This window comes from Macrotis lagotis, chromosome 3 (assembly GCF_037893015.1).
Source record: "Macrotis lagotis isolate mMagLag1 chromosome 3, bilby.v1.9.chrom.fasta, whole genome shotgun sequence".
NCBI lineage: Eukaryota > Metazoa > Chordata > Mammalia > Peramelemorphia > Peramelidae > Macrotis > Macrotis lagotis.
The window spans coordinates 219,502,227-219,515,014 of NC_133660.1; the positions used below are offsets into that span (position 1 = coordinate 219,502,227).

Sequence of the window (12,788 nt, forward strand, 5' to 3'; positions counted from 1 at the left end):
CCCTTTTTCAAGAGTCTCATTAAAACTTGCATTTACTATTAATATTCTTTTGGCATTGTTCTTCCCATCACAGGGAAGGGCTTCCAATCACAGAATATTCTAGTTAAGGATTGGGGGGAAACACAGTGAACTAAAACACTGAGATTCCAGACTCACCAGCCATGTGGTTTTCAACAGATTATAAAACTATGGGTCTGGAAGGGATCTTAGAATATATTGCTTACCTGGCCAGAACCTCTATATGTGAAGATATAATTATTTGACACATTGGGCTAAACTATGCTGCTCTAAACTACTTGACACATTGGTCTAAACTATAAAAAATTAAATAATTCCTATTAGTATAAAATTGACACAACTTGAATAGATGTGGAACCTCAGGGATCAGGTATTAACCAGAAATTCTTAATCTGGGGTTCAAAGACTCCCTTATCCCCCCCAGGGATGCAGGAATAAATTTCAGAAAGTCCATAAACTTAAATATGAAAAATACATTTTAAATTTTCACTGGTCTTTGATTTCCTCTGTAATATGATCAGTTCTTCTGGTCAAGAATCTGATAATCTTGGGGCACAGTGGGGTACTTTAATTTACTAGTATTAATTAAAGGTGGTGACTTCTGATAGAAAGTCAGATTTGAGAAATGGACAGCTAGTTAAGACAATGGCATCCAAGGATGTGAATTGGTCTTCACTTTAACCATAAAAAGAAAAATGAGACAAAGCTAGAAAACCCTAATCTGATCCAGTTCTTTCTCTTACAAAGAGGAAAAGTAAAGACCCAGAGAGGTTAGGTAACATGTCCTCAATCATACAGCAAGTTAGTTACAAAAACACTATGTGCTAACCCAAATTTCATTCAAGGACACAGTTTTTTAAGATGATTTTATTAAATCAAGTCATTGATTTAATACCATGACCATTTTATTGCTACAGAAAAACAAGATCATTTCATTTTTATTATATCTTTCCCTTTCTGATTTTAACTGATTCTCTTATTCTACTCTGCTTTCATGTGGAAATATTTAAAAATAATCTAGAGCTCATTTCTTTGTGCTCTGATCACAGTGAGAAAAATAGGAAATCAGTTTCTATGACAGGACTACTTTCTATTTTCATCATCAGAGAAATCTTAATACTGCTAAAAATTCAGACACAACAGATTTTTTTTAAAAAATTTGGAGTTTTCATTTTAATGCCTTCAGAAAGGTAAGTGAACACTGGTCAAAAATTGTGGCATACCTGTATATTCAGTACATTCTCAGATAATTCAGTATTTTAATGGCCACTGTAGCTATCACACAATTTACTCAAAGCTTTGTGTTTATGTGTACATTTTTAAAATTTTTAATCAATGCATGAAAATTGTACCCCTGTCAACAAATAAATGCCATATTCCTACATGTGGTATTTATGCATAAAATAACATGATAATATAGTTGTCATGAATAGGTATTTTTAGTGATGAAGGAAACAGTTTATAAAATATGTCACTTTAGGCCTCTAGCCTCAATTTTCCTATCTGTCCAATGGAGATGATATAATAGTTTTCTATCTCATGACTCTTAGAATGCTGATATATTGCTCAAATAATAACTAGCATTTATATTTTTCAAAGCACTTTACTTTTTTTATTTGATCCTCATCAAATATGATAAGAACTATGAAAGCCTTGCGATCAAGTCCCCTTTTTTTCAATAGGAATTTGGCAAATAAGCCCAACTCTTCTCTGTCTGGAGTAGACCACAGCAATAGTACAGGTCAATTCTGGTCACTATTTTCAGGAAAGATACTGATAAACAGATGACCTCCAGAGGAGGGCAGTCAGGAGGATGAAGGGGATCAGCTGGTGCCATATAAGTAGAATGAGTTGGCCCATGTCTAAACTAATCTCAGAAAGAGCTCATATAAAGACATTCTAAACAAACTGAAAAAAAAATTCACTTACACCAAGGGAGTCCTTTATAAGGTTTGAATTAATACCTCAAGTAAATTAGAATGTAAGCAATGGGATAAGATGAAGATTTTTAGCCCATGCTTCTGGTTCACCTTTTAAAGAACTCTCTCTTCAGCTCAGGAGATAAATTCAAAAAGGTAAAGAGATAAATTAAAAGATAAATTTTAAAAAGGTATGAGCTAAAAAGGGCACCAGAACATGTCACTTAGAGATGAGAGAACAGAAGGACAGGCAGAGGCAAACTCTTGTATTATTCCCCTCCATAAGCTCTAGCCATCTTCACCCCTTCACACAGGCTATGCCCAAATCCTACCTCTGTCTCTAAGATGCTCTAGTTCCCTTCAAAATTGAGCTCAAGCATCACCTTCTTCTTAGAAGAAGATTTCTGGCACCTCTACCCCAAACAACCTTGCATTTTTTTACTATATACATAGGCATATACTATCTCCCTCAAAGAAAATGAATGCAAGCTTCAAAAGGGCAGAGATTACTTTAATTTTGGAAAGAAGAGTGGATGAAGGTCTTTATATCACCACTACTAATCATAGTACCTAGCAAATAGTGGATGCTTTAAAAATTGCTCATTAATTGATCCTGTAGTCAATTGAACTATCTACTGTTCCCTCTACATACTTCATTTCTTTTCCTATACCTTTGATTGTTTCTTAGATCTTTTTTTTATATAACATGACTTTAAAAGAATTCACAGTGCTAGGTGGGGATGAATTAGATTTAGGATTACATGAGTGTATACTTATCCCCAGACTCCTTGAAACATAAGCAATATGATGGCTACCCTTGTTTCCCAAAGGCTGTCAGTGATTCCCCAGCCTTAGCATGCCCGGGAAGCTAGAAAACCTTTGAATATAAGCAAAACTGACAAATTTCATCAAGACTTGGGAAATTACTTTCCTAAACAAGACCTACAACCATTCAGAGTTCTAACAATCCCCACAGGAAAGTAATGCTCTAAGGCCACAAGTCATGAAACAACAAAACCTCTAAAGAATTAAAAATTGTGGATCAGCCCCAGATGTCAATGGAAATGCACACATCAGTTATGAGCAGACTGCAAAATATCCTCAGTGAATGACTTAACCAAAGTGGTCAAAGATTATTATCATCAACGGTATGAACAGAAAAGATCAGTCTTGGTCATAGCCTACATGATCCTTAAGTAAGCACACAATGTCAGGAGACCTAGGGGAAGCATTTTAGATGGATTCTTATGGTATATTTATAGGAGGATGCTGTTCAAGGGCATCACAGGATGGGTAGTAATCTGTGAGACAGTGATGAGATCACAGTAGCACTGCAGTATCCAAGGAAGATAGAGTTTCCATAAATTAATATTATATTCATTATTGCTGAATGAACCTCAAACAAAATTCCTATCTGGGGTATGAATCTTTATTACAATATCCCCAATGAGTGATCAGCCAGACTTTGAACATCACCAGTGACAGGGAACTAATGACCTCATTCTATTGTTGAAAAGCTATAACTGTTGACAATTTCTTCTCATTTCTAAATCTAGTCTCTTGAAACTTCAGCTCATGGGCTTATCTTGAACCTGTGGGTCAAACAGAGCAAGTCTAAGTTCACACAATGGACTACTGAACATTCAAATACTGTGGTCAGTTTCCTATTTGGCCTTCTGTGTCTAGTCTAGAAATGGTCAATGCCTTGAATCAATCTTCATTTGAACAAGATCAAATGAACAAGTTCCTAACCATCTTCTTCACCGTCCTCTAAACTTGCTTCAGCTTGAATCAAAGGATTTAGATTTAGAACTAGGAATGGCCTCCAAGAACAACTAATCAAATCAACAAGCATTTATTTATTAAGAATCTACAAGGTGGTAAAGGTGGAGTCAAAATGGTGGCGTGAAGGCAAAGACTCCTGCAGGCTCTCCCCCAAACCATTCCAAATACCTTTAAATAATATTTCTAATCAAATTCTCGAGTGGCAGAACCCACAGAGAGTAGGTGAAAGGGAGTAAAATAAATTTCCAGTCCAAAACATCTTGGAAGATCTGTAGGAAGGTTTTGTACAATGGGGTTAGAAAGGGTCCTCAGGGCAGCCTGGCCACACTATAGCAAACTGGATCCAGTCATCCTAGAACAGACTGAGGGGTGCCTGAGTCCACGGCCATGGTGGCATTTCTAGATCTCTCATCCTAGGGATTGCTAGGGACAATTGGGAAAATCAACAGTAAAACTCTGCCACACCAGAGTGAGAGAGGAGCACAGCCCAGGGCAGGCTTCAGCACAGACCTGGACCCCGGGACAGGAGCAGGCCTAGAGAGCCACCAGGCAACTGCTTCTAGAGCACTCAGCCCACAGATGGTAAAGGGTGAGGGTGATTTCAGGGGTCTCTTTGCTGGCCCTGAGGCAGGACTATGCCAAATTCAGATCTGGGTCACACTCTGAGACCCCAGTACTAGGAGGAGGATCAGAAGAACAACAGACCAGAATGCAGGTAAGGAAAGCAGTCATAGCCTCTCATAAGACCTTGGAGAAATTGAGAACTTGTAGGTCCCTGGGAGTGTCTCTGAAAACAACTGTAAAAAACCCTCAAAAGCTGGGAAAATCTTAACAGAGTTAAAATCAAGTCATAGGTTGGGGAAATGAGCAAACAACAGAAGAGAAAAATAAAACCTAACCATAGACAATTACTTTGGTCCCATGAGGGGTTCAAAATAAACACTAAGAAGATAACAAAGTCAAAGCTTCTGAATCCAAAGCCTCCATAGAAAGTATGAATTGGTCTCAAGCTAAGGAAGAGCTCAAAAAAAGATTCTGAAAATCAAGTAAGGGAAGTAGAGGAAAAGTTGTGAAGAGAAATGAGAATGATGAGGAAAAACCATGAAAACCAAGTCAGCAGCTTGGTGAAGGAGATACAAAAAAGATACTGAAGAAAATAACATCTTAAAAATAGTTTTCGGTCAAATGGAACAAACAGTTCAAAAAGCCAATGAGGAGAAGAATGACTTAAAAAGCAGAAGTGGCCAGATGGAAAAGGAAAAGCTCTCCAGAAAAAATAATTCCTTAAAATGTAAAATGGAGCTAAGGAAAACTGATGACTTTGTGAGAAATCAAGAAACAATAAAACAAAACTAAAAGAATAAAAACCTAGAAGAAAATGTGAAATATCTCAGTGGAAAAACAACTGATCTGGAAAACATATCCAGAAGGGATAATTTAAAAATTATTGGACTACCTGAAAGTCATGACCATTTTTCAAGAAATGATGCAGGAAAACTGCTCTGATATCCTAGAGGCAGAGGATAAAATAGAAATTGAAAGAATACATTGATCACCTCCTAAAAAGAGAACCCCAACTGAAAACTGTCAGGAATAATAAAGTCAAATTTCAGAACTTCCAAGACAAGGAGAAAATATTACAAGAAACAGCAAGAGAGAAACAATTCAAATATCATGGAGCTACAGTCAGAATAACACAAGATTTATCAGCTTCTACAATGAGGGTTTATAGCACTTGGAATCTGATATTCTAGAAGGCAAAAAGAGCTTGGATTATAACCAAGAATCAACTACCCAGCCAAACTGAATGTCCTCTTACAGGGAAAAAGATGGGCATTCAATGAGATAAGGGACTTTCAAACTTTCCTGATGAAATGACAAGAGCTGAACAGAAATTTTGATCTTCAAGTACAGAACTCAGGTAAAGCATAGAGAGGGTGGATGGGAAGGACAAATTATGAGGGATTTAATGATGTTGAATTGCTGGAATTCCTGTATTGGGATGATGATACTGATAACTCATATGAGCCTCCTCATTTATTAGGGCAGTTAGAAGGAGCATATATAGACAAGGTACAGGATGGAGTTGAATTTCAAAGTATGAAAAATATGGAGTCAATGGGGGAGAAAGGTATGTACTGGGAAAAAGGGAAAGGAGAGGTAGAATGGGCTCAGTTGCCTAAAAGTTGCCTAAAAGAGGCAAGAAAAAGCTTTTGCAGTGGAATGGAAGAGGGGAAAGTTGAGGGACAGTGAGTGAGCCACACCCTTACCAGAAGTGCCTCAGATAGGGAATAGCATGCACCCCCAATTGGGTATAGAAATCTATCTTACCCTAGAGGAAAATAGGAGAAGAAAGGGATGGGAGAAAAGGGACAAGAGGAGGAGGAGGGATGTAGGTGACAGAAGAAAGGGAAGATCATGGGAGAGTGTAGTCAGATACAACATAGTTTTTAAAGGAGAGGTAGAATATAATAAATGGGAGGAGGGATAGGATGGAGGGAAATACAGCTAGCAATAGCAACTGTGGGAAAAATTTTGAAGCAATTTCTCTAACGGACTTATGATAAAGAATACTGTCCATCCCAAAGACATAGATAATGGTGTCTGAATATAGAATGAAGCATACAATTTTTTAATTTTATTTTTCTTGAGGTTTCTATTTCTTCAAGTGGGGGGGGGAATTATGTTTACTTTTACAACATGACTATTGCAATAATGTTTTTCATGGCTACATATTTTAATCTATACCAACTAGTGTGCTTTCTCAATGGGGGAAGTGGAATGATAAGAAGGGAGAGAATTTGTAACTTAAGGTTTTGGAATTAAATGTTGAAACTTGCTTTTGCATGTAATTGGGGGGGGGATTAAAAAATAAAAAGCTAGACCAAAGAAATAAAAATAAAATATTCTATCAGAGATTAAAAAAGAAGAATCTACAAGGTGCCAGATACTATGCTTAGTACTAGGAATACAAAGAAAGGCAAAAACAACCCCTGCCTTCAAGGAGCTCACAGTCTAATGGCAAATCACCTCATTATGAGAGAAGCAAAATGTGACAGACTAAACAACTTAAATTTGTCATCATCCCTCTTAAAAATAGGAGCCAGAGCTAAACTGATATTCCAGATATGACTTGATTATTAACCTCCATGATTAATCTTACAGATCATATACCTTCCATCTGGTTCTCTTAACATGGTACTCTAACCCATAAACTTGGTTCAGACATTAACTGCCTTCTCTTCAAACGTTGTTATCTCTTGATATATTACAGATAGTATTTTAAAGAGAATGTTTAACACAAAATACACATTTAAAGTGGTTTCATTAAGAGCCAGATGGTATACTTCAAACTGTAAGAGTTCTAGAGAGTTTCAGGGAGATGATGAATAGCTGGAATTATTGGGAGTTGAAAGTGGGGGCAGGGAGAGGTTTGAATCAGGGAAATTCTTGGAGGAGGTGAGACTTCAACTGTACCTTGAGAAGGAAATTGGGGTGTTGAAACAATGAATGAAATAATAGCTGTTCTCAAGGAGAACAAAATTTTCATGAAGGTGAGAAGTACCTATTAGTATACTTTAGATAATTTAGGAAGGAAAGAGGATATTAACATTAGGAAGAGAAGGGATCAGAAAAAGCTTCATAAAGAACCTAATACTTGAGCTATGTCTTGAGAGAAAAGAGGGATTCTTAGAGGCAGAGGTGAAAGGAGAATTTCTTTTCTGACATGAGATAGAGGACTACTTGGGAGGAATATAAAAGAAAACATCTCTTTGGCAGAATCTATTACCTGGTCCCTTAATATTCCACCATGTGTTATTAAGTCATTTTTCAATCATGTCCAATTCTCATGACCCCATTTGCAATTTTCTCAGCAAAGATACTGGAGTGGTTTGCCATTTTCTTCTCCAGCTCCTTTGCCTCAGGAAACTGAGGTAAACAGAGTTAAATGACTTTCCCAGGGTCACCCAGCTAGTAAGTATTTGAAGCCACATTTGAATTCATGATATTCTTCTTGGTACCTGGCCAGTCATTCTATTCATTGCAGCATTAGCTCAATGGGGGAAGTGGGGTGGGAAGAAAGGAGAGAATTTGGAATTTAAGATTTTGGAAGTAAATGTTGGAACTTGCTTTTGCATATAGCTGAGGGGAAAATTTTTAAAATAAAAAAACTAAACCAGCTAATAAGTATTTGCATTAGTTCAGCATTATAAATATCCCATAGGACCAATGCCAGGGTTCTCTCTTCATACTCAGGATACCTATAAGTTTGGCATCTAAGGAATTCAATAAGATAACAAGGCAGTATGATCTTTGTGATATCTACCTGTGCTATGTACTGAGGATGCACAAAGTGCATCTTGTAATGGTCTAATAACATGGGTATAGTCCTCTGCTGAACTTCTTATGCATTTAACAGAAGTAGGAGTCACATAAGAATAGAGAAGACATCCTCCTTCCTCATTCCAGGGAAAATTGGAATTAACTACCACCTCAAACACAAATCTGACCTTTTATAGCCCACTAAAGAAACTTTAATGGATTACAATTGACTCTAGAAGGGAATGCAAATTCTTAGTTCAGCATTTTAAGTTCTTCATGGTCTGGCTCCAAGCCAACCTTATCCCAATACTACATCTTACTTCCCTCTATCTATTATATTCTAGCCAAAGTGACTTAACTGGTAACAGAAATAGGCATTCCATCTCCTGACTCCATAACTTTGACCACTCTATCCCTCAAGCCTAGAATCCACTCCCTCCTCACCTCTACCTCTTCAAATCCCTCACTTCTTACAAGGTCCAGTTCACATATCAGCTCTTATAGGAAGCAACTTCTGCTTTTTCCTTTGGTTGATAGTGTTTTCTCTCTCCTCTTCCAATCATCAATTTAGAGATGGAAAAGACCCTAGAAGATTTCTGGACCAATACCCCTCACTTGTTACATGAAGACACTGAGGTCCAAGGAGATTAAATTATTAATCTTGAACAAGATTCTTCCCTCTCCCCCTCCAGTAGAATGTAAACACGTTGAGGACAGATACTATTGTTAAGGTTTGTTTTTGTCCTTGTCTCTGTTACCCCAGCAGGGATTTGTATATAATCTGTTTCACAAACACTTGCTTTATTGGCTCAGATTTTGCTTATAAAAACCCAACACAAAACCTCTGACTCCTTCCAGGCACATTAGTTAGCATTCTCTTCTTCAAGGTCCCAGGAAATACATATAGCTATCACTCTTGGTGCTTTAGAGGAAAATAGTACTATCATTCTTCCACCAGAAAAGGTTCTCAGTCACATTATTATGCTGAGAATGTGGAAGGCTGTGCTCCAGAGCTCCTAGAAGGAAAATTACAACTATTACATTTAACCTCCCTCTTGTTGGGAAGTATAGAAAAATCAGTGTTACTTCCTCCCCACAGCCATCAATTTTCTATCCATTTTCCAACATTTCTTATGTAAAAGGAACCTCTCCCTCTCTACTCTGACCTCTTTAAAAATTTCCAGTTTCAGTGACCCTTAGAGGTTTCCAAAACATTTTTTTCTCACAATACCTCATGAGGTAGAAACTGGGGCTGGGGGGGGGGGGGAAGGTCTGTCCCTGAGGCACAAAGTTAGCAAGGATCTGGGCTAGAATTCAAATTCCTTTTATCCCCAGTGCCTAGTAGAAGAGGGAACAAGGATTTATCAAATGCCTGCTCACTGTGCTAAAGAGTTTTACAAATATCTCATTTGATCTTCATATAGCGCCATTTTAATCAATAACTGTTGATTGATTCTACTATAATACAACTGCTGCCCTGATACAGCATGAGTCACTAGTATGGGATGATGATCAAAAATAAGCTATTTTCAAACTTAGTACTAATAGAAGCCTAGAATCCAAAATGAGGGAAGAAAATGAAGACATGGCATGTAAGACTCAGTTAAAGAAATTGGGGTGTATATCTGAAGAAATTCTAGAAAGGGGATGATAACTATCACTTTAATATTTTGAAAATCTGTTATATTAAAAAAGATATTTGACTATTTTCTTAGCTCAGATTGGCAGGGCTTAGTTCAAAGAGTCACTCCATTAACCATCATTTATCAAGCATCTATTTATCAAGCATCAAGTACAGGTGACCATACCCCAGTAAAGCTGACTCAGCAATTGGACTAAAGGTTAAGGGTAACAGAAAGATTTCAACCCCTTTGGAGTATTAGAGCATGAGAAGAATTCTCCCCATACAATGGACGAGAACAATTAATTTCAAGGACCAAGATGGTGCCTGGAATGGATGAGAATAATTTGTTCCATTGGCTACTTACTTCCAAGCTACTTACAAAGGATGATGACAATTTCTTCCAATGGCCAAAAAAGTGGTTGAAGCAGGCATTGTGGAGTCCTTATAGCTTAGTCATGCATCCAAGACCCAAAGGCTATCTACTACATCCCAGACCACTTTCCAGACATTCTGACTTTAGTCCTGCCACTGGATTTCATTAACCCTGGAAAAGAAAGTGAGGCCATGGCTTGATGCAACTCTGTCTAACTTAAATCCAGTTCATGCAAAAGTCCAGTTATCACCCATCTCATTGGTTCTCATTGGTTCTCTTCAAAAATGAAAGACAAGAACTTTTCAGTAATTCCTCTCTGGGGTCTTGTTGCAGTTGGTGGTTTGACAGTTATCCTGGATCTGGAGTTGGGAAAAATTGAGCTTGAATCTAGCCCCACACACTTACTAGCTATGTGACCTGGGAAAAGTTGTTTAGCTTCTGTTTACCTTGGTTTTCTCAACTGTAAATTGGAAATAATAAAAGCATTTGCCTTTCATGTTGTAAAGATCAAATAAGATAGAACAAAACATTTTTAATCACAGTGTCTGGGACATAGTAGGCACTATATCACTATGTTTTTTTTTTCCTTCCCCATCCTTCTTCTGTGGAAAATAAAAAAAAAGAAGATCTGGTCCTAACCCTCAAGAAAAAGGGCACACAAGTAGTCAAACTTGACCATTGTGATGGAATTAACAGAAATAGCAATGGATTTAGTATCAGAAGACCTGCAATCAAGTTGTAGCCTTCATGTCCTAGCTACAGAATCTGGTGCCAATCAGGACCCTTCTTTGAGACTCTGTTTCCCTACCTATAAAATGAAAGGTTTGGGCTAGCTCAATTTTTCTATAATCTAAGTCCCCAAGAATGCTTCTATTCTATGGTCAATGTTCTAAGGGTCTTCCTCTGATATGCTATGTCCCAAGGACTCCTCACCCTTAAGTATCTAAGATTTTCTCTGATCTCTATCTTACTTATAAGCCAAAGGGAAAGGACAATGCATATAACATTGACACCAATGTCCTCAAATTAGTCACACCAAAGGGGCAGAAGGTTTGGTCTTATGGGGGAAAGAAGATCTTTTGAATTTCAGTCAAGGGCAAAACAGTGCCAGCCTGCTTTAAATGTGCCTTATCCTTGATAGGTCTTTGTGTTTGACTGAACTGGACCTACCTCGGGTATGCTTTTCAACAAGTTCTCCAAAAAAGGACTCCTCTGGGCAAAGCTGTTATAAAATTTTGAAGTTAATTTCCCTTCCTTTTCTTATGCCCCAACCCATCTCAATACCTCCTTGCAAGTACCCAGTGTTCTTGCTAACTCTCTGGATTTCCAAGTCCCCTACCACTTTCCCTGGGTAGTGTCCAATCAAGGTCTAACCCTATGGGCTCCTCTGTGATGAGTCCTTCATGGAACTGCTTCTGGGTCACCAGAAAAAGTGCTTCTAAGTCAATCCAATTGAAATGACTCGGAACAACCTAATGTGTTAGGGAAACTGCTTAGCCATAGTGGAGAGAACTAGAATGACTGACCTGAAGTCTGGAGTCAGTGTCAGTACCTCATTCTCCCATTTCAACTTTGAAGACAAGTGACTATGGGTAAGAAATTTCATCTCAACAAGCCTCAGCTTCTCCATCTGTAAAAGAGGATTCACAAATATGAATCTAAAGTTGGAAAAAATCATCTAGTGCAACCTTTTCATTTTGCAGTTTAGGAAATTGGGCCCCTGGGAAGGTGAGTGACTTGATATTCATCTTTGCAATAAGGTTTGGAAATTAAATTCCTGGTATGTTATTGCCCACATCCTCACCCCTCAGAACTGCCACACATGATACTTGAATTATCACAAGATAAATCAGATCATAGAAATTAAAGATTTGCCCTCTTGCAGTTGTCATGGTCTTTTTAAAAAAGAGGCAAACAGGGTTAAATGACTTGCCTAGGGTCACATAATTGGTAAGTATCTGAGGTTAGATTTGAACTCTGGTAGTCCATCCAGTTCTAGTTGTCAAGTTTTTTCAAGTATGACTTCCCAGTTCCATTCACTCTTGTTACTTCTCAGTGAAACTATTATCAAAGCATTTCAACTGTTTTTTTCCCTCATCCAAGTTGTGTTCCCCTTCTTAAATGTGATGTTGTGACCAAGAGTGGATCATTTACTATTTCACTACCCCAGTATCCTCATCTGTAAAATGGTCATAATTATTGGCATAATCATGTCTCCATCATAGTTGTCATAAACCTTAAGAGGTAAGAGTGACCATAGAGATCATTCAATCTAATTCCTATTGTCAGATGAAGAGGCTAAAATCCACAAAGGTGAATCCACATGCTTAAATGGCATGACAAGTCCAAGGTTCAAGCTTGGTCAATTCTACCCTCATCCTATCTCTCACATTAGTCCCTTTTCCATTCCCACTTTAACCAACCCAGCTCAGGACCTCCTAACTTCTTAGGAGGAGTACTGGAATTTTATTCTAACTAATAAACCTGCCACAAAAGCCTCATCCCCTGCCCACACACATATCAACAACACATACCTCAAACCATATAAATTTTCTTCTCAAATAACCCATTGCAAAGTCCAAAGTAAAGCATCCAAAACCAGCCTTATCTAGAGCTAGGCTGGATGACTAACCAGCCTCTGATCCTTATTCTTTACCATGACAATACCCTTATCCAAGCAGTTTTCCAAACCTATAATGATTCCTGACTCTCTCATTTCCCACATACATATATATGATTATTACAA

The 12,788-nt window shown here is 37.8% G+C and overlaps 1 long non-coding RNA gene across 8 annotated transcripts in view; it reads right to left on the reverse strand.

The window, feature by feature from the left end:
• The window catches only part of LOC141518133 (uncharacterized), a 161,730-nt gene that overhangs the window by 65,057 nt on the left and 83,885 nt on the right, over positions 1-12,788 (reverse strand). For 7 of the 8 annotated variants that reach the window (XR_012477101.1, XR_012477107.1, XR_012477105.1 and 4 more), the window contains 2 exons: positions 11,569-11,672; positions 10,049-10,213 (listed from right to left, as the gene is read on the reverse strand). This is a non-coding gene — a long non-coding RNA (uncharacterized LOC141518133). Of the gene's footprint in view, positions 1-10,033; positions 10,214-11,568; positions 11,673-12,788 lie in introns of all 8 variants that reach the window. The other variant, XR_012477104.1, reaches the window with a different exon arrangement.